A 25,699-nucleotide genomic window follows, 5' to 3' on the forward strand; every position below is an offset into this window, starting at 1 on the left:
TGTGGGTGGTCAGTCTTCAATCTGTTTAATTTGATTTATCAAGGGATCAGTGGTTTCACTTCTCTGAAAGTCAAGCATGACACATTGGTTTACCTGCAAGTTTCCGATCAGAGTGGATCCCTGCCCTGCTCCCACCCTGACATGACCAACTCATGGAATTGGTCCCACGCCCCAGCAAGATTCCTAGTCTTGCAAGAGTAAGCTGCACTTGGTGCTAAACTTGGGGCTGGAAGTTAGGACCCAGTGTCCCTGGAACCCCAGCCAGCCAGGCTGTGGGAGACGTGGCTTTCTGGGTGCCATCCCACTGAGGTACTAGATGAACCTGCTCTATTCCAGACCATACTCTTTGCTTTTTGGAGTGCATTTTGTTTCATAGGCTGCTGAAATGAGGAGAACTGGGTTTCAAGATGATTTTGGCTTTTTGCCCTGCCAAACTGAATTAAGATTGCTGGATGACAAGCATGCCCAGAGAAACCAAAGATAAATGCCAATTTTAATAGGCTTGTTTGTTTATCCTTTTCTCCCCAGTTAATAAGTATGAATGGACCCCAAATTCAGTCCAAGGATCATGTCAAAGGCAGGAAGTTAAGAAAAAAAGAAGAGTTTGGGGGTTGGTCTATGATTTTGATACTACTGAAGTTTTGTTAAGACCAAAGATTAAAAATAAGTTTGTAAACTGTCATTATTCTGTAACGATAAAAGCACACTTTTGCATGCTACCTAAACACATCAGAGTGCAGCTGTGTAAATCTATTGTTACATGTAAGATTTTCAAAATTGATGTTCTAAAAACTATTTCTCAGCTGTATTGATTTTTTTTTTAAGAGAGCAAACAGGAAATAAAATTGTCACAGTTGAAAACGGAATTGGCTGGAGGGGTCAAATGCTTGATATTTTAATGTGATCTGCCCTTTGCCAGATCACCAATAAAGCCAGTTTTTAGAAATCTACCTCACAGAAACCAAAGAGTAATATTGACATTTGTAATGTCCACACGGTTGTGCAGGACAGTATAAGCCAAATGAGATTTGGAGTGTTTTTGTGTGCTATTCCTTTTTACCTGGTAGTATTTGCAATAAGAGATTTCCAATTGCATTGAATGCTATAGGTTCTCATTTTAAACCAAACCAGACCAAACCAAAACCAAAAAATTCTGCAAAAAATTCATGCCAGTCAATAGTTGGATTTCCTTTGGATCGATTAGGAAATTCATTGTTTTATTTTTCCATGAGTGGCTAAGACAAGTATTCACTTTCTTGGATTATTGAATTTTTTTAGTGTTAGACTTAAGCACCACTGAATCACTTTTATTGTAATTGGTTTATCGTCTGTACCTTGGCCTTTGGGTTTCTTCTATTTTTTTTTTTTTTAACCTGGATGTTATTTATCTTTTCTGAAGGCTACTTTTAAATTACATCAGATCTCATCTTGACCTTTTGACTTAGGCCTGGTTTTGTTTAATAGGATAAGTTGATTGTATTTTGGTTAAAAAGAAATTGAATTGTTACTTTGTTATTGGATAAATAATCCTTAGCAATGATGTATTACCCCATTCTGTCAACCTAAACGTGTTTCAGGGTGATGAAAACCCATTGACACAGTTGTCAAAGCAAGAGTAATGAATGTAACAAAAATTCATTCCCTAGAAATGTTTGGCGTAATTGCTGACATGGCAATACAGTGAATATGGAGGCTTTTGGTGGTCTTTGCAAAGGCTTGGGGGTTTGAGTCATCACAAGGAAATTAAAAAGGGGGCTGTGCACTATCGGTGATACACACAGCAGAGATGAAATGGTTTTCCCACATAATGTCTACCAGAAACCACACCTATGCAAAATTACACGTGTGTTCTTGGCATTTTGTCCAGAATTGAACTATATACTAGAAATGATTCAAGCTTATCAAAAGAACCACATTCCTTTGACATCTCTTTAAAATTTATGTTCAAAAACACCTTCTTCCATACCGTACCCAGTTGTTTTTTCAGACCTGCCTCTTCCTTTATTGATAAAGGGTCTGCTTGGCAGAAGGGCTTGGGGGTGACAATGCAGGGGGTGTCGCTGACCATTGGAAACTGTGGTCTGCGGAGGGGGGTGGCACCAGCTGGGGCTGTGGGGGCTTCACCCTGAGAACTGAGAAGTGCCCCCTCCATTTATGTGCATCCCTTCTGCAGGTTTCAACCCTGTGGTCCACGCTCCTGCCTCCCGGACCCTACTACTCTTGGCTTCCTCCATGCTTCCCATCCATTGGACCTGGACCACTCTTTCCAACAGCTTCCTGCCCCACTGCCCTCCCCGTAAATCTCAGTAGCCACCGCCCCCCCCCCCCTCCGCCCCCAGGTTCATCCTGGCCTTTCTCAGAAGCCATGGGAGGAGGTAGGAAAGGCGCAAATTTTGGATTCAGACAGAAGCAGAATTGTATCACAGATACAATACTTGGGAGTCCTGTGAGTGGGGTCCTTTACTAAACTTCTCCATGCTTCAGTTTCTGTCTCTGTCAAAGTGATCACGATACTTAGACAGTTGGTATGTCCCCTGCAATCGGTATATCACCAGGTCTGGGACCTGGTAGTAGCGCATAACATGTGAGTTCCCTTTCTCTTGCGGGTAAAAATTATGGCAAAATTAATTCTTTTGGACTGTGTCTTTAATTGATTCTCTTCCCAATATTTAGCTGTTGCCTCCAGTTCCCGTGATAGAGATTTTCAGCGTAGCCAATAGCCAATGTGGCATAGATGCCGCAAACATGAGGAGGGGTACCAAAATAATTGGGGGTGAAGGTTCCCTTAGGGCTTGGCTCAGGGAACTGAACCACTTTCTGAATGTCTGTGGATTTTGCCATGTGCAAAATTTTGCTTTAGAAGACACTTTAAGAAGGAAGGAGCAGGCTACCCTTTTGAGTTGCAAATTTGCTTTCCCTTGATTATTTGAAGGTGAAGCATGGTGGTTGTTTTGGCCAGCAACCCAGGAATGCTACAGTCCCCTCTGCCTTTGAGGTTCCCAACGGGGATACTTGTAGGGACACTGACAAAGCAAGACGAAGTTACAATTTATTATTAGCTGAGGCTTTGGTCTTGAGTCCCAGTGCAGAGCTCCATCACTCTGGGCTAGAAGAGGGGACAGTCTTCTTTCCCCGAGTGAAGTTGGTTTGAATGACCTGGAAGCAAAGTACTCCACGAGACAGGATCTGAGTCCTTAGGGCCCAAACCAATGTCAGACATTAACCCTGTTTTGGGAAAGAGAAAGACTGAGCCAAGGTCCACATCCAGTAACAGAAAAGGGGAAGGGTTTCTCTCTTGCCACCTATGGCACAGGGCTAGGCCATCTGCCTCAGGTGCTGGGCGGAGCCAGAAGCAGAGCCAAGCCTCCCTGGGGGAGAGAGATGGTGGAAAGATGGAGAGATGAGTAGGTGGAGGGGGGAAAGGAGACAGCATCCACATGCTGACCTACTCAATATTCACCTGGAAAGGTACACTCATGTATTATTCCTTCGTCCTCATTTATATTTATTCAGTGTATTGACAGATATATAGTAAGTGTTCAATGTTTGTTGGATTATTATTGTAGACATGACTTAAGAGTCTTGCAAACTCTTTCTTACACACCTCTAAAGAGGTTTTCAAATGTGGAAACTAAATAACAAAGGAAAGAAAAACCTTGATTACTCTAAAATTGGTTTTAATTCCAAGGAGGAATCATTAACCTCAACAACATTTTTTTTTGTCCTGATGAAATAGCATTGCATCAGATCCAATGAAAATCTATTGAGTGGTTTTACATGTCATTAAGATAAAGCTTTTGCAACACAGAAAATATTTTATAACGCGTGCATAAACAAGAACATCTGAGATGATTACACATCTTTTTATCTTATTAATGGAATCACTTTGCAATTCATAGTTGTCTTAATATTTCAGTGCAGTCGGGGGTTCCTGAATTGACACTTGTTTCTCTTCTCTGAAAGGTTTCTCAGAGGTCTGATAGTATGACTTCTGTTTCTAAAAATCCAAAGTCCAAAAAGCCACAAATCCTCCCTTAGAAAACCCTGGGTGTCATTGAATTAGTTGTCTAAAAGAAGTGAAACCTAATGTGCTCAGCTGCAATTGTCCTATGCCGTCTCCATGCTGTCCTTTTCTGGCTGGTTCTCAGCTGGAATATTTGCAAAGGAAACATTCAGGCTGAGGATTGAGGAGCTGGAGCTGGTTAGGCTCCGGAGCTGTCCATAGCTGAGCCTTTGTCACCATCCAGGTGGGGCTCCTCCCCTCTTGGCTGCTCCGCCATCGCTCTATGACCCTCATTGAGAACTTGGGGCCTTTCTACCAAATGAAAAATTTTAAGAATAACAACAATAATAATGAGGCCACAGCAAGGAAGTATTTTAGCCATGTCATATACATGCATTGCAAAAAACCTTCCATTCCCTAAACTGGAAAGAGGGAACAGACAAGTCTCTTCTGGCTGGGTTGCATGAAGGGAACGGCCACCAGAGTTTCAGCCAACTCTCTGCTGTCACCTTTGATTGAAACCAGCAGAGATGTGTTTTGGCAAATCTATTCATAATTTGTCTTTCCTTACAGGGCTCCCCAACTTGGCAAATTGAGTTTCCCATCAGGGAGTCTGTTGGAGTTAATGTATTGACAATCCGCTGTGATTGACGATGAATGTCTCATTAACATTTCCCCCACTCTTTGACCCCCAGGGCAATGCTAAGAAGACACCTGGTTTAAAGAATTAAAAGGACAACTTCTTCAGACAGGAAGAGCTTCTCCAAAGGTAAGGGTTTGCCTTCTGAAAAGGTTTAAATTAGTAAAGAAGGGAATCATACCGTAAAATATGATTATGTAATATTATTGCCATCATTAATACTTTTCAATCCAAAAAGTATGATGAAAGACGGGGAGCAGGAATTAGAGATGCAAAAACATTAATCATACTGCTTGTCAAAGGGGACGGATCGAATACATAGGAAAGATAAGCCAGCCCTTCGCGTCCTTCCATAGTAATGAGATTTCTGTCTCACTAAGTCATGAATCATAAAGTTCAGAAAATAGCAGAGTGAAGGCATTGCTAGTAAACAATATGTTTCTGAAGGAGTTGAAGATTTAAAATGATAAGGAATCATTTACGAGAAAAGAGTTTTCTTTTTGATTCAATCGGGTATCAGAACATCTCCCGAGAATATACTTATCTGTACATAATGTTTGTTGTCTCACAATGAAGCCAAATAATATAAAAGTCTGTTTGGAAAGTTTAAATACTACTTTGATATGTGCTTTCTGCTTTGTAAATCAATTGCCCCCAACCCCCACTGCCTACCCCTTTCCCGCTTATGTCACTTAGAATTATCAGCTCTAGAACAGACTTTGCCAGGCCTGTGATGCCTTCTGAAAAGCCAGCTATTATAGTATTGAACTTGATGAAGAATATCTTACTTGGAGATCTGGAACATAGTTCAGAGACCTCTATCTCATAAGGAATTTATGAGAGCGTGATTGTTCAGACATTTAGTCCTCTACTCTCATAGGTTTTATTTAACAAATAAACTCTCATGGGCTTTAATTATGAAAAGAAGATTGTCTGCAAGATTTGGAGGTAGGAAAATCTTGCAAGCATGTTGTCTCTTGCCCTTGAGAAATGCTAACATTAATCCATTCAGATGTTGTTTTCTGCTTAAGAGGAAGTGATTCATGCCTCAGTTGAATTTGCTCCTGTTGTGTTGTATAAAAACTGATTTCATGTAACTAATTCTTCTGGTGCTTCAAAATACCCCCAGAAGCCCCCAAGTCAGTAGCCTGAAAACCAAGAACATTGCTTTGTAAATCAAGTCACACACATTTTGTTCTGCTTTGAGGAGTTCTTGAAAAGTGAAAATTAGTAAAGACTAGCAAAATTGCTGTCAAATAGTTGCAACCAATACCAAAGAGCCTTCATTTTGTATAAATGGCTCTTCCACTAGAAACTCCCTTAGTTAATGTAAAATAACTTACTTTTAATGTTTTGATATATATATATATATATATATATATATATATACCTCTACAAGCCTCCTCCAACTGGTGTCCTTAATTCATAAAACAACATCTGCAAGGTCAAGCTAAGCAAGAGTAAGACCCAACACCTGCAAGGTCAAGCTAAGCAAGAGTAAGACCCATCTGTTCTGATGGGGACACGGAAGTCTGGATCTACCAAATCACAGTTGTTGGAAATTAGGAATTAGTAGTAATGATGTTAAATAAAGGTGGCCTACGGTAAATCACTAGTATCTCAGCGGTATATCATGGCAAGTCCTTCTGGAGATTATATATCATGTGACACCGAGAAGAGGTAGGAAGACAGCAAGGCCAGGAGCTTATTTGTAAGTGGTGGTTTCTAGTGAAAGGCGGAAGATACATGAAGACCAGGCAAGTGGAGGAGTGTGTGGTATCCTTGGAAGGTGGCAGGGGTGGAGCTCAGTAAGGACTCCAGCACTTTCCAGGGCACTCTCAGGTGGTTGCTACGGAAGTTTGCCTGGCTAGTGGTGCTGTTGCTCTTTCCTGCATTGTGTGAGAGTTACTTGACTTAACATCTCTGTCTTCTAGAAGCACAGGTGAACAGTTTCAATCCTACCCTTCACGGTACATTCTTCTCCTTGATCTTTTTGGTTATTAGTCTTTTGTTAAATGATGAAAGTGAGCTTTTAGTTGACGGGCTCTGTTAGAGCCACCGAAATACCTCATTTTGTCTTAGTGAATGATTTAATCTGGTCGAAAACGAAGTACCGAGTGTCTTCCCCCATTTCTTTCCCTTGCCTCCGAGAAACAAAGACGCCCTGAAACTTCCCCAAATTGTGAAGCACTCTTGTATTCAGGATGTCCCCAGGCTATTCAAGAATTCAGCCTCCAACATTAGAAAAAGAAAGTCTAAAAAAAAAAAAAAAAAAAAAAAAAAAAAGAAAAAGAAAGTCTGTTTGTAGCTAGAGTTTTCAGTGTCTTTCCCATGTTCACTAGTGTGCTACGGTATCCTCAAGACATAACTGACCATAACTGTGGTGTCTGAATCCCCACTCCCACACCCACTTCCTTCCCTCCAGAAGGTGTTACCCCAACTGATTGATAATCCAGCCATGCATAAAAATCATGTTCCCCTTCATCATTAACACTAATGTGTAAATTCTCTAGAAGGAAAAGAATTCTCCGCATTTCTGCTACTTGGCTTGAAAACCTTGGGGTAACTTGCAGGATGGCTAATGATGGAATTTCTAGAAGCCACCAGACTGGGAGGTCAGGTAGGGAGGAGCGCCCCCCAAATCACTTTATAACTGGTTTCCTGCTCTGGCTGCATTTGTATAAGTTTGGTCCTGATGGTAACCATAAGAAGTCTAGAAGAATCATGCCCTGCTATACCTTAGGGTGTGTCCCCATTTGGCAAGCAATATAAAAAAGGAAAACCTGACAAGGTATTGGAGCTATTTGATGACAGTTTTTGGTTGGTGATTCAAAAGCCATTCTTTCCCTTGGACTCACAGCACTATGTTTTATTTTTTACAAAGATTTTATTTATTTATTTAAGAGAGACACACAGAGGCAGAGACACAGGCAGAGGGAGAAGCAGGCTCCCTGCACAGAGCCCGATGTGGGACTTGATCCCAGGACCCCAGGATCATGACCTGAGCCAAAGGCAAATGCTCAACCACTGAGCCACCCAGGTGCCCCTCACAGCACTACCTTTTAAAAAATTATGTATACATAAGAGGAGAATGTTATTGATATTTTGAGTAGATAATAATAGAACTGATAACAGGAAAAAGATTTTTATCTTATAGTTAAGTTCATTTGTCATTTAGTTATAATTTATAATATAGTTAAGTGATTTGTCATGTGACTCAGTATTTAATTACAAAGCACAAGGTTGACAACTGTTTTTAATACTGTTTAACAATAAGGAGATCTATCAGAATTTGTCCTATGGGATCATTGTAAAGCTGAGAAGTTTTTTTTTTTAATATTTTATTTAAATTCAATTTGCCATCATATAATACCCAGCACTCATCTCATCATGTGCCCTCCTTAGTGCCTGTCAGTCACCCAGTCACCCCCCTTTCCCCGACCCACCTACCCTTCTGCAACTCTTTGTTTCCTGGAGTTAGGAGTCTCTCATGGTTTATCTCCCTCTCTAATTTTTCCCCACTCAGTTTCCCTCCTTCCCCTTAGAGTCCCTTTCACTATTTCTTATATTCCACATATGAGTGAAGCCATATGATGATTGTCTTTCTCTGACTTACTTATTTCACTAAGCATAATACCCTCCAGTTCCATCCACGTGGAAGCAAACGGTAGGTACTCATCCTTTCTGATGGCTGGGTAATATTCCATTGTGTATGTAGACCACATCTTTAAAGCTGAGAAGTTGTATCTCATATTATTGGACACCAGACAAATCTAGGAGACACATCATCCACAAGAGGAATATGCACCTCATGAAATGAGGGGTGAAAAGCACATGAATGACAGTTTTGGAGACTGACAAAAGCCAAGACAGGGATCTCAACCTAAGCAGAGGATATTCGCCTCTTCTTTGTTTTCTACCCGTTTGTTGGGATTGATTGCATAGTCATCTAGAGAACCAGGCACTATTTTCTTGGAATTATTGCCTTCCTCCCTCTTCACCCTGAAGTATGATGTAGGCAAGCTCTAGATTTCAGCTCCTTGCCCACAGCTCTTGAGCTGTTGGCCCACTTGGGAGCACCCTCCGTCATGATGGTGACCTACTTCCATCATGATGGCGCCATGGAATCAGGGCTCTGCCCGGAAGCTGAAGGAGAGAGAACCTTCTGTTCTTCCATCACAGCTTTCCATTAACTCTGTGGAGCCTGAGTCACACCCTGTGACCTGTGATCATGTATTAAATCTCACAGTGCGAGTTGGGATGTTTATCTCTGAGTTATTCTGGCCTCTGTGACTGAGAGGCCTTTATTGATTAAGTCTGTCTGCCCCTTGCATCCTGTCCTCATAACTCTTATGAGGCACAACCATTTTTCTCTGGAAACTCACCCTGTCCCCCTCCCACTACCCTGGCTTTTCAGCCTGAGAGCTTCTCTGAAGGCCCTGAAAGATGCCTGAGGAAGGGCACCGGCTTTCTGTGCTGGGAGGCAGCAGGAGGATGGAGATCGGGCAAGGGTGGCAGAGGGCTGAGAAGGGTCACAGCGTGTTTCCGTGGCAGTGACAGTGCTGGTAGTCAGTAGAAGGAACCCTGCAGGGGTTGTGCGTTCCTCTCCTATCCTCCCTCTGTGGTCTGATGGGGAGAAGGATCTACTTCAGAACCGGAAGGAGGAAATTGCCTAAGTCAGTCTTGTCACAAGGAAACATGTAGCGACTTAGCCTTTAGATGTCAGAGGGTTGGTGCAGTGACCTTTGCAAAGACGTACTGGATCAGATTTGTTCTCCTCCAAGCTCTTTGTGCTTATTCTTGCAGGTTTAAAACACTGTTTTAAATGTTTAGAGCTGGAGCTGGTGGTGAGAGGAGGCTGAATCAGTGGGCCACAGACTGTAGCTTGGAAGCTCACTGAAATGACTAGAACTTTACCACTTTGGAGGGGGGCACTAGGGGAGTGCCACTCACTCCCAGCCAGTGCAACCTCTTTTGAGATAACTCCACCCCTAAGAGGAAACATCTTCAAAAGGATCCTTAGAAACGGCATCCCTTACTCATTAGGACTTAGCACCTTTACGCTCAGCAATCTCATGACCAAAATTCATATGCGTTGAAGATTTTTTTTTAAAGATTTTATTTTTTTAATTTTTATTTATGTATAATAGTCACACAGAGAGAGAGAGAGAGAGAGAGAGAGAGGCAGAGACACAGGCAGAGGGAGAAGCAGGCTCCATGCACCTGGAGCCCGACGTGGGATTCGATCCCGGGTCTTCAGGATCACACCCTGGGCCAAAGGCAGGCGCCAAACTGCTGCGCCACCCAGAGATCCCTGCGTTGAAGATTATAGGCCACAGCCTACTGGGTCAGATTACACTGGACAGCCTGAAGTATTTAGGTCTACAGACCCTGCACAGACAGATGTAGGGATGGGTGCCTAGGTGCTGTGGGTGCTGTGAGCAGACTCCTTCCTTCCAGCATCTGGACATTTCATCCCTGGCTGCTTTTGGAGGGAGTCAAATCCTAACAGGAGGGTTATCTAGGGAACTACCCGGGAGGAAAATGAAGCCCCGTATGGAGCAGGAGGCCAGGCCCAGGCCCCTGCTGGTGACGCAGTATGTTGCTGTCACATCTGAATGCATACACAAATAGATGCTTGGACTTCTTCTTCTTCTTCTTCTTTTTTTTTTTTTTTTTTGCTTTGTTTTGTTTTGTTTTATTTTGCCTTTCACGACAGCATCTGTTTTGCGAGGCAAAGAAAAAAAAATCTCTTGGAAGGCTTCACGTTTTCCTATCTGCAGAAGGCAGTTCTACAGCTTTTGTCAAACTTAGCTGGTCTGTAAAGCGTCTTTGTTTCTGGTTGACTGTTGCAGAAAGCAAGTCCATAAACTAGCACGAATACAGGAGAGAATGATTTCTATTGAAAGAGTCGAGTAGGATATGGTGCATGGGGCCATTGGTGAAAAGGGTTTTGTTTCTTGCAGGGCGGTGGAAATCCACATTCATATTGGCGCTTTTGCATTCGTTAGCATGCACGGTTAAACAATGGGCATGCCAGCCGACGTGGCGGTGTTGATTAATGCATTCCCTGAACGTGTTGATTAATGTGTTCCTGCAGTGCCTCCACAGCCCAGACTGCACCTGAGATGAGTCTGCACCTGAGATGCGCAGGATGGGCCTCGAGGCCGGCTGCCGCAGTACTCACGGGAACCCACTTGGGCATGGGCCTTCCCTGTGTATGTGTAACACCAGGGCCATTATGCACAAACCCACAGATCCCACAGACTTTTTACAGAAATCCGGACAGGATTTCTTGCAAAAGCGTCTGCACCATGATCTAGCCAGAGACTCTAGATTATATAAACTATGAAGTGCATACAAGAAGCGCTCTTTCTAGCTGAACAGATGTTTGGTGCCCTCCATCCCATGGGTGATTCCACACCGATTTTCATTTTTTGTCGTTCTCAAAGGTTTTGTAAAGAAAAAGAGCAGAAAATACTTCCAGCATACAGTTTTTCACTTGAATAGCCTGGGAAGGGATATGCCAGTGGACTGTCCATTAGACACTTGGCGAACGTGGCATCTCGGTTGGAAACCCAGTCTTCCCAGAGACAGGGATTCCCATCGGCCCAGCAAAGGTGTTCCCTTCCCAGGTGGCTTCTTTCAAGGTTGAGACTTCTTTTGCTGTATTATGGATTCCCATCCAACCACTTTTTTTTTTTTTTCCTGTAGAAATTGTTTCTGGAAAGGCTCATCTGGATGTGGTTCTTCTCCCTGGCTAATTGTTTGAATAAGATGAGCTTGCATAATTTTGTATTTGTTTAGTATCTTACTGGTTATTTGTGACGTAAGAATTCTACTGCTACTTTTAGAATTTTCTGACCCTACAGTTCTCAGCAAGATGACAACAATGATGAGAAAGCCATGTTCTCAAACGACGAGAGAATGTCTGAATGTAGAAGAAATGGTTCAGTGGTGTTGCCCACTGTGCCTGGAGGCCTCCAGCTGTGAGGCATTTTCATAAAGGAAACCATCAATGTTTTTAAGGAAAACTATTTTCGGCTTTGGAAAAAGCAAAGTGAACAAGTTCATCTCAAGCAAGTGGGAAATTTTATGTGTTAGAGAATTACTGTAAGAAATTATTATGCACAGAGGTGGCGAAGTCACTAGTACTTATCCCATTTAATTATTGGCATGAATTTAATGGCAAAGGATGGTATTCTGATATATTCAGGGCTTGAGAGAAGATTCTTTATTCCATTTAGATTTAGCCTAAGTGACAAGACTACAGGAAAGGTCTACTTTGGCAATTCATGGAATACATAACTTCTATTACTTGCTTAACGCCATCTAACCCCAAATTACTGTTTTAAAAATACTTAGTTATATGTCTGTCTCATGGGAATTATTTGTTGAAAATAAACAAGTAAAACATGGAACCACTTCCTTGGCATTGGTATACATAAAGTTCTCTTCTGGAACTCAGGGTACACAGAATATGTGTTTAAATCCTTACCAGTGATGTGGAAGATATATTTGGGAAAACCAATCTACTTGATTTTTTCAGACAACCTGTAATTATATAATATGTTTAAATGAGAAATGCACCAAAATAACCGACAGGGACTTCACATTTGTGATTAGACATGCATTTTCATAGTGAGCTTGAAATCCACAAGAACTGAAGGGGTAAACAAAGAGACGCAGTGAACATGATTAATCCGTTTTTCTGCAAAGCTTTTGATACTGTACTGAATAAAAGCTTTGCTGACAGAAGCTGTTAGCCTGGTGAAGGAGAGGCCATAGGAACAGGTTATGAAAGGAGAGAATGGAAAGCAGAGAACAATCCACATGGAAAAGGAGGGCAGGGGAAATGGTTTCTGCAAGTTTGTATTTATTTTGTTGTCAGCAAGCACAGAGAGCCTGTAGTTAATGTAGTTTAAATGACTTTGTTCCTGGGGGGAAAATACCTACAAAAGAATTTGACGAATATAACTAGACAAAACTACTATATTTAAATTATTCAAATGACCTGGAAAATACATCTAAGTTCCAAGTGTCCTGTAAAATATTTCTCTGTTATGTAACAGTTCCCTGTTTTAGAGAATCCAACCACAGATAAGCTTTAATATCAAAAAAAAAAAAAAAAGGTCTTCAAATTGATTTGTTGTACAAAACAATAAATTATTTGACTGGTATATATATTTGAAGGGTCTTAAAAACTTTCTTGCCGTAGAGGGGTAGGAATAAAAGAAATACATTTTAGACAGCCTCTTGCACCATCTTGGGCCCTTAGTTCATGCTCTGTAAATATTTGCTGAATGAAAATGAATATTTGTCATGCACCAAACCCAGAAATCATCCCTAGGGAAAACTTTCTCCTTAATTTTCTCTCTGCATCTTCAAAGGTGTTGCTGATGGTTATTGGTTACACAGAGCAGCTTTATGTTAACTTGATAGGCATTTTCATTTTCCTGAAAACACAGCTTTGAACACCAGGATTTTTCTTCTGTAGAACAGTCCACAAGTTCAGTGAGAAAGTAGATGTCAAACATCTACATTATAGTGGACTTGCTGATTCTGTCCAAATTATTTTTATTACTGAAATGTAGCCATCTTGATCTAGTAAGTGCTCTAGTGGACATGGGAGGTCATGGAAAAATCTTTGTTATGAAGAGTGAACAATTGAAGGCCTTTCTTTTATAAAACACATTCCCCTCAGCTGAGAGTCCAACATAGTTCTTCGCACTTAGAATGTTCAATAACCACTGAATGACCTATGGGGCCATGGCCAATACCTGAACCCAGAATCTCACCACTTTATTGATAATAAATCAGACTTTATTCTGGAGTTATTTGGATTTCATTAGTACAAATACTACTACCGATAGTACTGACTGTCTTCATTAACAAACATTATTGATTGCTTTTTATATATAGGGAACCATGAGAGGCTCTGCTAAAGCAGCTTGCATTATAAAATATGCCTTTTGCCCTTCAGTAAACTCATACTCTTTAGTTACATACAAATCAATCAACTGTTCACAAGCACATGTATGTAGTAGGTGTGAAAATAAAGGGAAAGCACAGAGTAGCATTATTGACTTAAATGTGCTCTGGGAGTTCAGAGGAACAGTGACCCTAGATAGAGATTGACAAAGATTAATGGCTGGTTTGAACTTGAACTCATGATTGAAGGGGGAATGGTTTTGAAACTAGTTCAGGAAGATTTTAAATAAAAAAGCGCAGAAATTCCAGAGATGGAGGGAAGGGCGCGTGGGTGGCCCATTCCATTGAGCATCGGACTCTTGGTTTCGGCTCAGGTCATGATTCAGGGTTGGCTCAGGTTGTGACTCAGGGTCCTGAGACTGAGCCCCATGTCAGGCTCCACGCTCAGTGGAGTCTCAAGCTCCCAATGAGTGTGGAGTCTGCTTGAGATTCTCTCTCTTTCTCCCTGCCTGCCCCTGCTTAAATAAATAAATAAATCTAAAAAAGAAAAAGAAATTCCAGAGGGGAACAGCCAAGTCTTGAACAGGGGAGGAAGAGAAGTGCTGTATTTGCATGGCAAAAGGAAAAAAAAACATGAAGAAATTTAGAGCAGAAAGTAGACCTAAGTAAGAAGTGGTTGAAAGTGACCTTTGGAGAGGTGTTTGTTCTTTCTTTAGTGGATGAATAAACATTTGTTCATTCATTTATGAGCTACTCTGTTTCAGACATTATCAAAGGGTAGCAAGCAAGCTATACATGAAATGTGTAGAGCACAGTAATAGCAGTATGGTGCCATCAGCCCCCCCCATACTAAAAGTATTGACAAGGTATATATTTATGTGTGTGTATATAATGGTGATACAGAGGCAAATGTGACAGCTCTGCATGGGGGCAGCAGGAAAATCCTGGGGAAGTATCACTGAGGATGAATAGGCATCTTGCAGGCAGACATGGAGAAGGATGTCCCAGCTGTGGGCAGAGTAACAGTGGATGCCACTGGAAGCCTTAGGATTGATGCACTGTGAGTGCCCTGGTATGATCGAAGGTGAAGAAGTTAGAGGTGCTGTGAAGGCACGTTGGAGAGTATCATCTGGGCCAAGAGTTTGGTTTAGGGTGCCGGATTCCACGTAAGGATTTTGAGTAAAGGAGTCACATGATCAGATCTAGTCTGATCATTAGAACAAATACCCTGATAGTTTAGCACACATGGGTGAAAATTGGAAGCTGGACACCTGTAGGAGGCGAAAGCTCCTGAGCTGGAGAGTCTGACACAGAGAGGACAGTTTACAGCATATTGAATGGCCCCAAATGCCAGTTTGGAATGAGAAATGAGGAAAAGCAAGGCCTGACCTCTGGCTTGAGACAAGGGTGTTTGGTGGTGCTACTGAGCAGAATAGAAAAGGCAGAAGGGCTGCTTTTGAGAAGATGGAGTTCTGTCGTGAATATGCCCAGTCTGAAATACACCTGATTATGACCATGCTGTACAGAGTTTGAATTATGTTCAGGTATGAACCTATTATGACCTTGAGTGAGAAGGGACGTCTGCCCAATCGGTGTTTTGAGAAAGTTCATTTGGCATCAGTATTTTAGGGAAGTTTCACGAAAGCCCATTAAAGATGAAGAAAACAGGTAGGATACTAGTGCCATGGTGAGTGCATAGGGACCGAGAACCCAAAATTGGGAGAGAGGCCTTGAGAATGGCAAGCAGACATGCCAAGGAGTCAACCACGCTGTAGCTGGAGAACAGCTGGAGAACTTGCCTTTCTGTTGTCTGGTTTAAGTCCGACAGATCTTTTGTCACCTTCTTCTCTGAACGCGATCTCAATGGAGACGCTCTGCTTTAGTTGAGTTTCATCTCTGGAGCTCAGAGAACTGGGTTGGCGACAGTGACAGCCGGCCATCCTAGGCTGTCCTTAGAAGGTGGGGGTGGTTTCCCATGGACCACATGCGAGAAGAATTAATGCCATCAATCATGTCCAGGAGAAGAACTGGCTCTAGAAACCAAAAGGTCAAAAACTCTTATTAACCGAAAGACCTAGAATGTACACAATTCAGACCAAAATGACTTTCTCAGAGAGCAAGCTGAACAAAGAAAATTTTGCCAAGGGCAAAACTGAAGGAAAACAGTACATAGCATTCCCAAGGGTCACTGGAAACATTTTTTTGAAGCAATAACATGGGACAGTGTGTCATTATTACTAAGCAGACGCATTTGAGTCCAGCGTAAGGAGGAAAGAGCTCCATTGTTTCTGTCCTTGTTATGTTCGTGGCGGTGGATTTGTTTGTCCCATGGTCACTGTTTGGAAAGGGAGATCACTTAGCCACATGCCAGATGACTGAGGTGGTATTTCCACGAACCATTTCCATTTTAATCATTCTTTCATATTTGTAGATGAAAAACGGCTTCACCCTAGGGCATGTGCTAAGATGAATCACAAGGCTCAGAAATTTTGTCCTGAAGTGATGAGTTGGCTGCAGAGGGAATTCATGTGTACTTATGGACAAATTCTGGCATCGTTAAAGCCTCAAATCATAATTTTAAATGCCCAAATCATAATTGATATTCATAAATTTTTTATCTTGGGCTCCTGGGTAATCAAAACTCACACCACTGGCCATTCGTCTTCTCTTCAATCAATCACATGGAGAAGAACTGTAGTTTTTAAAAAATAGATTACCTAATTTTCCTTTTTATTTCTCAGGTACCTAGGATAAGCAGAGAAAGCCCCCAAGGGTGACGTGGCACTCCTTTCATTTAATCCAGAATCGTGGCATGAGAGAGTAAGCAGTTCTGTGGTTCATGCGGGGGTGGAGAGGCGGCGGGGGGCGGGGGGGGCGGGGGGCGGCGTGCTTCCTGCTGTAGCTCTACCTGTCAAATCTTGTTGCCGGTGACCCTCAGGTGCCTGGTACCAAATCCTCATTAGTTCCTCTTCTGGAAGTCAGATTGGTGATCCACGTGGGCCTTGGAACCTATAATCTGGAAAACTGATACTTTTCAATGCTTCTGTAAATTTTATGGAAAAACCCTTCCAATTTGTTTCCCACATTTTACTTGCATTATTTTCAATCTGCCTGGGTCTGGAACACACTGTGGCATCTGTAATGAAATTACATTTATCATCCATCAGTAATTCGCTTCCTGATAAAAGGAATGGGAAATGTTTGTTAGGATATACAATAGCACTGCTTTTAAATCGTTCGCATTATATAGAATTCTTTGCAAGTGATGTTAGAGAGTTCATTATAGTTTAAATTCATTTTTTAAATTGAAATTATGCTTTCTCTTCTCGGCATGATATAGCTGTGCCCGTATACTTCTCCATTGTAATTAATGTTTTACCTCTGTAGAATATAGACAATCTTCTACAGTTTCCTTTTTTTGTTGTTGTAAAGAATTCTTTTTAATGAGATTAAGTGAGTCACTGAAATCTAGTTCCATAGAAATATATATTCAATAGAAGTGAAATTTGTTCCCTTGGTAAAATGTGAAGTAAAATTGATTTTTTTTTTTTTTTTTAAAAGGGTTTCTATTACTGAGTTGACAGTATTCTATTTTGGCCAAAAGTATTTGGATATAAAGATACTCTTTTTCACGATTGAGTTTCTGTTGATTGTGCCCAAAAATCAGCACCATAGTTTCAATTTTACAATAAATGAAAAAAGAAAATGAAAAAAACTCTTAAGTTGTAAAGCCATATCTGGTGCAAATTTTATTCCCTCTTGGCCTATGTGCCTCAACCAGGGTAGACCTTTGCCATTCTTCTCTGAAACTACTTATTTGACCTGTTCTTGTTTCAGTGTTGCCCTGAGGTGAGCGCAACATGAAGCAAGTTATTTTCTTGAAAGGTCTCAGCTTACCCAGGGACGCATTTGTCTGATGCTTCTCCGTTACATATGATGTGATGGCCTTTTATAGAAAATGGATATTTATTATAAAAATAGCATCTGGGATCCTCTAAGGCCATAGTCCATAAAGACAAATTAGTTTAATTTCACATATTTTAATGTCTTCCCAATAGTGATGGCCCTTCTTCAATATTTAATAGGGTAAAATTAACATGATGTTATAACAGCAGTTGAGAATAATCAAAATATGTCCAAAGCAATATATATATTTTTTAATATATCAGGTTTGGCTTTTTTTTTTTTTCGAGCCTGTGCCTGTATAAAATGTCAACAGTATTTTATGGAAGTATTAAATTTGTATGCAGACAGTAATCCCTGCATAGTGGAACTGCTATTCCCAGTAAGATTTATTCTGAAAACAGGCACCATTTATGTGGCTTATGAAGTGCCAGACATGTTCTAAGCCCTTGACGTGTTTTATCCCGTGTCATCCTCTTGGCAACTGTCCTCATCTTATAGATGAAGCAACTGAGGTCCCCGTCGCCCACGCACACACGGCTGATGAATGGTAGAGCACGGATTCAAACCCAGTTAGTCTAATAATCCCAGAGCTGTGTGCTTCACCACCACACCTCTGCCTGAGCGGGAGACGTGCTCACCACAATACTTAACCAGCTCATAAGGGAAGCCCTTGGCCTTGGGAGCTCTGGTCAATGTGCTGTGGGTACGTGACAAATAAGGTCTCCTATGGAAGTCAAAGCTGTTACCCTGCTGCCCATTGTCATCAAATAATAAATCTAAAGGCTGTCAAGGCTGTTAACACTGCACCTGTGGTTCTAAATATCCATTCCATGTTCAGGCACCTTGTGTAGAATAAATGACTGTGACAGAAAGAGAAGAAGAATCCTCTAGGCCCAATGATGCGGTATGGTTGGAAATGCCTCCCTGCAGCAAGATGGTTTAATTGTAGTACTGGGCACCCTTCTTCCTAGTGTAACTCATCATATCTGGAAAGAAAACCTAAGGTTTTGGAATTTTGGCATCAGTGCGGTTTGCTCACAGGTAGGGCGAGTATGACATTTGTCCACATTAATAGAACTTGCTTTGTACGTTGTCATCCCCCGACCTCCAGCCGTCCTCTCCTTTCCTAGAGCTCTTCCACAGGAAGCTCTGTGTGTGCTCTTCACACAGGATTTCAAGCAGCTCACTGTCCACTGCTTTGCAAGAGAAATTACCTGATCCCTGCTCTAGATGTGACTTCCTACTCTTTTCCTGGCCCTTTCCCATCCTGACCCAGAGTTTGTGTTTTGATAGAAGAGTTTAGGAAAGAAATGGCCCTGAAGACCTAAATCCTCTCCTTCGATCCAAGTGGTATAATGCCACACTGAGCTTTTATCTATTTGGGACAGGGGGAGCCCTGACCCACAAATCTCTTAAATCACCACACAGTAAAACTGTCTACTCATAAATCTCCCATCTACTTAGATGATAATAATTTCAGTGATGCCTTTTAAACAATGATCATGATAAACATATAGTTTTTTCTTGAAATACGATCATCAGTAGTACTAAAGTATGGCTTTGCAACATGCGTTCTATTTAAATTTGTATTTCATTTTATTGACTGTCTCTTTATTTCCATGTGTTTCATTCTGGATATTACTTACCTTTCTCTGTATCCTAATGAAGTTTGTGTAAAGCTGAAGCCCTTACCCTGGCCTCACTCTTACTCCTCTCCCCCTGATTCTGTTCTTGGTACATTGACTCTTCAATGGCCCATGAACAAGCTTGGCACACTCCTGCCTCAGGACCTTTGCACTGTGGTTCCCTCTGTCTGGGACACTCTTCCTGCATATGTCCCCATAGCTTGCTGCCTCTTCTTCAGGTCCTTGCTCAAATACCACTTTCTGGTGAGCTGATTTCTGATCCTGTGGTGAGCAGGTGTACCTATGCGTGTGCTCACATGTACACACAGACATACAAACTTTGAAACCCCCATCTCCCTCTCTAGTTTTATTTTTTTTCTTTGTAGGACTTACCACCTAGCAAACTATTTAATTTACGGTTTTTGTTACTACGTATCTCCCTCCACTGGACCATGAAGTCCATGAGGGCAGGAACTTTTGCCTGCTGTGTCCATTAATGCATCCCAGTACCAGGAATACTGCTTGGCTTGTGATGGATGCATAATTTGCTCAATGAATGAATGAATGAATGAATGAAGACTTATGGAAATTCAAAGTGTCGGCCCTTTGTCAGATAATGTCCCTAGCTGAACAAACCCTGCCTCACTTTTGTGTAACAGCAACTTCTCAGGGTTCAGAAATGTCATACTGTAGACCTCAGCTTACTCACAGATTCTTCTAGCTGGAGGAAAGGGTAGTGTAGCTTTCCATTGTTGACTGTGGAGGTGGAGTTGGAAAACAATCAAAAGAAATGCTCCTCTGATTTTTGGAGCAAATGAACAAATCTAGCATTTGTTTTGGGGAGAACAAATGCTCTCCGCAAAGAAGAGAAACTGTTCCCAAAATCTTTGAAGTATGTCACTGATCCTTTAACCAGTAGCTAGAGAAGCAAGTATCCTAGTGACAAACACGGGCTTTGTTGGGATGAAAGCTAATCATAAGTTTACAAAAACTGATTGGGCATTTGGCTTGTGACTAATTCTTGGCAGTGACACAGAGGAGGCTCTTCACGGGCCCAGACACACATATTTTGAGTAAAGACCGTTGTCCTCAAAGACATTCAATTTTTTTGCCTAGTGCTCTCTTTTAGATTAAAATAATGCATTGCTCAAGATATAAATAACATTAAGGGTTCTGCCAAAGACATAGTAGTTTCTATAGTGGTAGAGGGAATAGATTACTTGGGGAGAGGGAGTATCATTTTTTGCTTTTGAGAGTTTTTTTTTTTTTTCTATAATTCACTGAATTTGCTAGTTGTAAAAGCACAGGACACCATATGAATTGGAACAGTATTTCTAACAGTGTCCCAGTGCAGGGTCTGTGTTTTGTGGTGTGAACAGTGAAGCCAGCACGTGTCCTTTCAATACAGTAAAAATCTTTGTCAGCCCCCAAGGCCTGCCCTGGTGCTGCATCCGTGTAGTGATTCCAGGATGCTCGGAGGTCCTCTGTAACCTCCCTGTCTCTTAAAAACACCCCACAGCCTACTGGCTAGTACCTAAACTTCTCCTGCCAGAGCATGTTTCCCTGATTCCGATCTGTATCTATTGTGTGGCTACTGCTTCAAGCACACATCAGACATGGGGGCAGGGGGAGCAATCGGAGTTACCTATATAATCTCCCATGTGCACACATCTGTAAGCTTTGATCCCTCTGGAAATGAGGCCTCTGAGGTCTCATCTGTTGGTAATGCCTTAGAGGCTCCCTATTTCGTCTCCTTCCAGGGAGAGCCTTCAGGATCCCCAGGACCTAAGGGGAGAGAGAGACGCCAGCACCTTGTAAGAAAAATGCACATCTGGAAAGTGCAATAGAGGAATATACCCCATTTCATAATTTTGTGGAAATCCAGTCTTGTCCACTAGTTGTTAGGGATAGAAGGATGCCAGGTGCTTGAAAACTTCTGGTTCTCTAATTGCCTGGGTTTTGGTCCTCCTGGAGACTTGGAAATGTATGTGAAAGTGCATCAATCAGAAGTGCAGATTCCCGTCAGGGTCAGCCTTTGCTTCTGGGGGACTTCCTCTGGGAGGTGTGCAAGCTCTGGGCACTTCCTCACCAGGGGTGGGGGAGCCCTTCTCAGAGAAAGTCACCTTATAAACCAGAGAGGAGCTAGGGTGTTCCAGAGCCCCTTTTCTTTTTCTCCCCCCCTTTTTAAAAAAAGATTTTATTTATTTATTCATGAGAGACACAGAGAGAGAGAGAGGCAGAGATACAGGCAGAGGGAGAAGCAGGCTCCACGCAGGGAGCCCGATGCGGGACTCGATCCCAGGACCCCGGGATCACAATCTGAGCCAAAGGCAGATGCTCAACCACTGAGCCTCCCGGGTGCCCCTGGAGCCCCTTTTCTTAATCTGTCCTCAGCACCCTGAGGAGGTTCCCTCCATGATGCTATCCCCAGATCCAGGACACCGACCACAGTGGGAAACACTGACCAGAGGTGCCGTGGTGGTTGCCACAGATGCCGTTCTCCGTCTATGGAAACAAGGGCGTTTTAGCTTGTTTTCAAGTGCACAGACTCGAGAGTCAGACAACCTAAGCAGTCAGCATGAGGCCTGGTTTTGCCAGTAGCAAGAACGAGTAAGCTCATCACTGTAGGCCTCACTTTCCTCGTCTGTACAATGGGAAGACATCGATGGCTTGGGAGAGGTGGAAGAGGCCTAACCTAGGAAAGGGACCCAGGAGAGAGCAAGCCCTCAGTAAGGAGGAGTTGTGTTAAACATAAATAACACTCAATCCCACGTGATGGAGAATTCTCCGATTTTAGAGGAGAATAAAGGAAAGCCAGGAGATCTAATGAGGGCTGAGAAATTCGGACGGCCTCACAGTCATCTAATCACTTTTTCTCCTACTCTTAACCCTGTTGCAATGAATAGTTCTGTCCCAAATTATAGATGTGTCGTAATCGTGGCCCTTTTTGCCACGGACAAAAAGTTTCTTATGCATGGTGATGCAAATGTGGGCGAAGGGATGCTAATGGTATAATGAGCCAGAAGTTAATGAACAGGAAACCGAACAAGAATAGGGCAGACAACTTGGCACCAGCGCTGGCTGCGGGGCAGGAAGTATAAACCCGGCGTGTCCAGAAAAGGGGAAGTGATTCGGAAGACGGGGGGCGGGCTGGCCGAGGGGCTGCTTCTGGACTGCTGAGCACAGCCGTGCCTGCCGGGGGAGAGCACGTGTGCAGGCCCCACGCCGTGCACCGAGCAAGCAGAGTTTGTGATGAAGTCCTCGGCCATCGCACACGGAGCCACCGTCTACCCCATGGGCCCTTGAATCTATGTCCCCCTGTTTACTCTTGGTTCGCATGTGTGAGTCCCATTACCTGGAGAGATTGCAAATGTTGTCAGGGGAGGGACAGTGTCCTCTGCTTTCTATCCTGCTCCCAGAGGGTTGGCCCAGAGCAGGTGTATGCATAGAAGACAAGGGACAGAGACGAATGGAATCCACTCTAGGTATTTTAAGCAAGGTAATGGTTTGGAAAGGCTGGAGCTGCAAAAATGAGAGGGAGGGATGTTGGAATTGGAAAAGCAACGGAGGGGTGATGGCTAGACTAGAAGCAGCCGACATACCTGGGCTGGAGCTCGTGAACTCGCTCCTGGTTTTTGTGTGTGGGTTGCATGCACGTGCATCTGATTCTGCATCTACTCAAGAAGTGCTCTCCCCACTAGGGTCCTAACGGATAAGGAGGTGCCATTGCTTTGTGAGCTGCTAGAGTCCAGGATCATGCCTGCCCCATTTCCACCACAGAAACTTCCACCCACCGCCTCATCCTGAGTCCAAGCCAGGGCTCTCCTGTCTGCATCACGCTTTCGTGTGTGTTGCTCCCCTGTACCTCCAGTTAGCAGAGCCCATGGGGAAGAGGATTGAGAAAGGCATATGGAAACTTAGTCTGCAGACTCCAGGCCTCAGTAGTACAAAGCAGAGCATGGGGCTGAAAGACAACAGGTAGCTACCTGGCCCACGTGCTATCCGGGGAAAAGCACCCGATCTGAAATCATGAGGCCAGAAACCATGCCTTGCCTAACGCTCGGTAGTCATGTGATCTTGTACACATCACTTGACCTCCTGAGCCTCAGCTGTCTTCCTCGTAAGATGAGACTAACTGGTATGACGTGGCAGAGGTGTCAGGAGGGCTGAATGAGACAATGCATGTGAAAACCATGTAGAAGCGATGAGGAGCTGTGTAAATATTAATTACTTTGCATGAACTCATTGGCAATCATTGAATTCACTGCTTATGAGACAGTCGTAAGGGTTTTTTTATTTTTAATAAACTAGAAAAGACTTCTGCTAGTCTCTCAATTTACTGCACGCACTTAGACTTCCTTTATGATATAGGAAAACCTCACTAACTTGGGGGAGATGTGAGATCAGTGGTACTTGTCAATTTAGCAGATTAAAAAAAATTTTTAACAATTCTCTTTTGATGGGTCATATCCAAAGATAAGCAGCTGAGCCCTCTTAGCAGCAGGAAGGAAGGGCAGCTAGCCTTGGGTTACACAAATGAACTTATTAAGGGGATTTATAAAGCCATCTAGTTAATCAGAAAGGAGGAGAGTGAAAAGAGCCTTTCTTAGCCAAGCCGTGATCACCCGCTGGACAATTAGAAGCACAGTTTTCATTATACTGTTGTAGTCCTCACTTGGGGTCAGGCATATGAGCTAGGATACAGCTGGTGGGTGGATGCAGTAAGGCTGTTAATTAATCACAAGGGGGTGGAAACGGAGGATGAGCCATTCACACCCTTTGATTCCGAATGGCCCCTGTTCCACTGCATTGACCCGCGTTTCCTAAGTTGACCTCTGTTAGATTTCTATGAACTGTGGCATGTTAGGTCCTCATTTACAAGTTGCCAGTGGAGTGGTAGAGGCAAACCATTGACTGTGGTCTTGATTGGATAAAGATTGGGCTTAATTTCTTTTAGATATTTAATTTATTTATTTTTAAAGATTTTATATATTCATTCATGAGAGATACACAGAGAGAGGCAGAGACTTGGGAAAGAGAGAAGCAGGCTCCCCATGGGGAGCCTGATGGGGGACTTGATCCCAGGACCCCAAGATCATGCCCTGAGCCAAAGACAGATGCTCAACCACTGAGCCACCCAGGCATCCATTTTTTTCATGTTTTAGTTTAAGAGTATAGCCAGGTTTCAGCTCCTCTTGTGGGGGTAATACAGTTGTGTCTCTTCATCTCTTCATCCCTTCTTTCCCTCTCCACTCCAAGAATTGTGGCAATGTATTAGTTTTAGGCAAAGTCAAAAGAAACATTGATCACTCTCCTCATTGACATGCAATAAAAGTAGATGTAACAAGTATAGTTAACAACTGGCTGTACATCAAAGAATATATGTATATGGCAAGCATATGAGAAGATGCTCCATGTGATATGTCATCAGGGAAATGTAAATTAAAACAATAGTGATTCTGTGGAACCGCAAAAGACCCCAAATAGCCAAAGCAATTTTGAGAAAGAAGAGCAAAGTTCACACTTGAAAAGCAAAGCATCACACTCCCTGATTTCAAATCATATTAGTAAGCTATGGGTGTCAAGAATGATATGGTATTAGCATAAAAAACAGACATAGAGATCCATGGAACAGAATCAAGAGCCCAGAAATAAACCCACACATATATGGTCAATTCATTTATGACAAAGGAGGCAAGAATATACAATGGGGGAGAAACAGTGTGTCTGCAATAAATGGTGCTGGAAACACTGGACAGCTATGCATCTGCAAAAGAAACTGGACCCTAGTACTGCACTATACAAAAAAATCAACTGAGAATGGATTAAAGACATCAATATAAGACCTGAAACCATAAAACTCCTAGAAAAAAGCAGGTGGTAATCTCCTTGATAGCAATCTTGGTGATGATTTTTTGAATTTGACACCAAAAGTAAAACCGACCGAAGCAAAATCAACAACTTGGGACTATACAACTAAAAAGCTTTTGCATAGCAAAGGAAACCATCGACAAAGTGAAAAGATAACCTACTGCATGGGAGAAAGTATGTGCAAATCATATGTATGATAAGGGATTAATATATAAAATACATAAAGAACTTCTACCAGTCAGGAAAAAAATCTGATTAAAAAATGGGCAGAGAACCTGAATAAGCATTTTTTTCCAAAGAAGACATGCACATGAGCAACAGGTACATGAAGAGATGTTCAATATCATGATCGTCAGGAAAATGCAAATTGGAACCACAATGAGATATCACCTCACACCTGTTAGAATAAAAGAGACAAGTAATAACAAATATTGGTGAGAATGTGGAGAAAAAGGAACTCTTGTGCACTGTGTACACCTTGTGCTGAGATTGTAAATTGGTGCAGCCACTAAGAAAAATAGTATGGAAGTTCCTCCAGAAATGAAAAATAGAACTATCATACAATGAAGCAGTTTCACTTCTGGGTATTTAATCTGAAGAAAATGAAAACACTAACTCAAAAAGACAGATGTACCCCTATGTTCACTGCAGCAGTATTGATAATAGTCAAGACATGGAGACAACCTGAGTGTCCATTCATCGATGAATAGGTAAAGAAAATGT

General features: G+C 42.3%; 1 protein-coding gene across 1 annotated transcript in view; it reads left to right on the forward strand.

The window, feature by feature from the left end:
* Positions 1-25,699, forward strand: part of NRCAM (neuronal cell adhesion molecule) — a 275,473-nt gene that overhangs the window by 130,366 nt on the left and 119,408 nt on the right. The window contains 2 exon segments of the mRNA XM_038562686.1: positions 4,699-4,772; positions 16,316-16,394. The gene's annotated coding sequence lies outside the window, so the exon portion shown is untranslated.

The sequence above is a fragment of the Canis lupus genome, chromosome 18, assembly GCF_011100685.1.
Source record: "Canis lupus familiaris isolate Mischka breed German Shepherd chromosome 18, alternate assembly UU_Cfam_GSD_1.0, whole genome shotgun sequence".
NCBI lineage: Eukaryota > Metazoa > Chordata > Mammalia > Carnivora > Canidae > Canis > Canis lupus.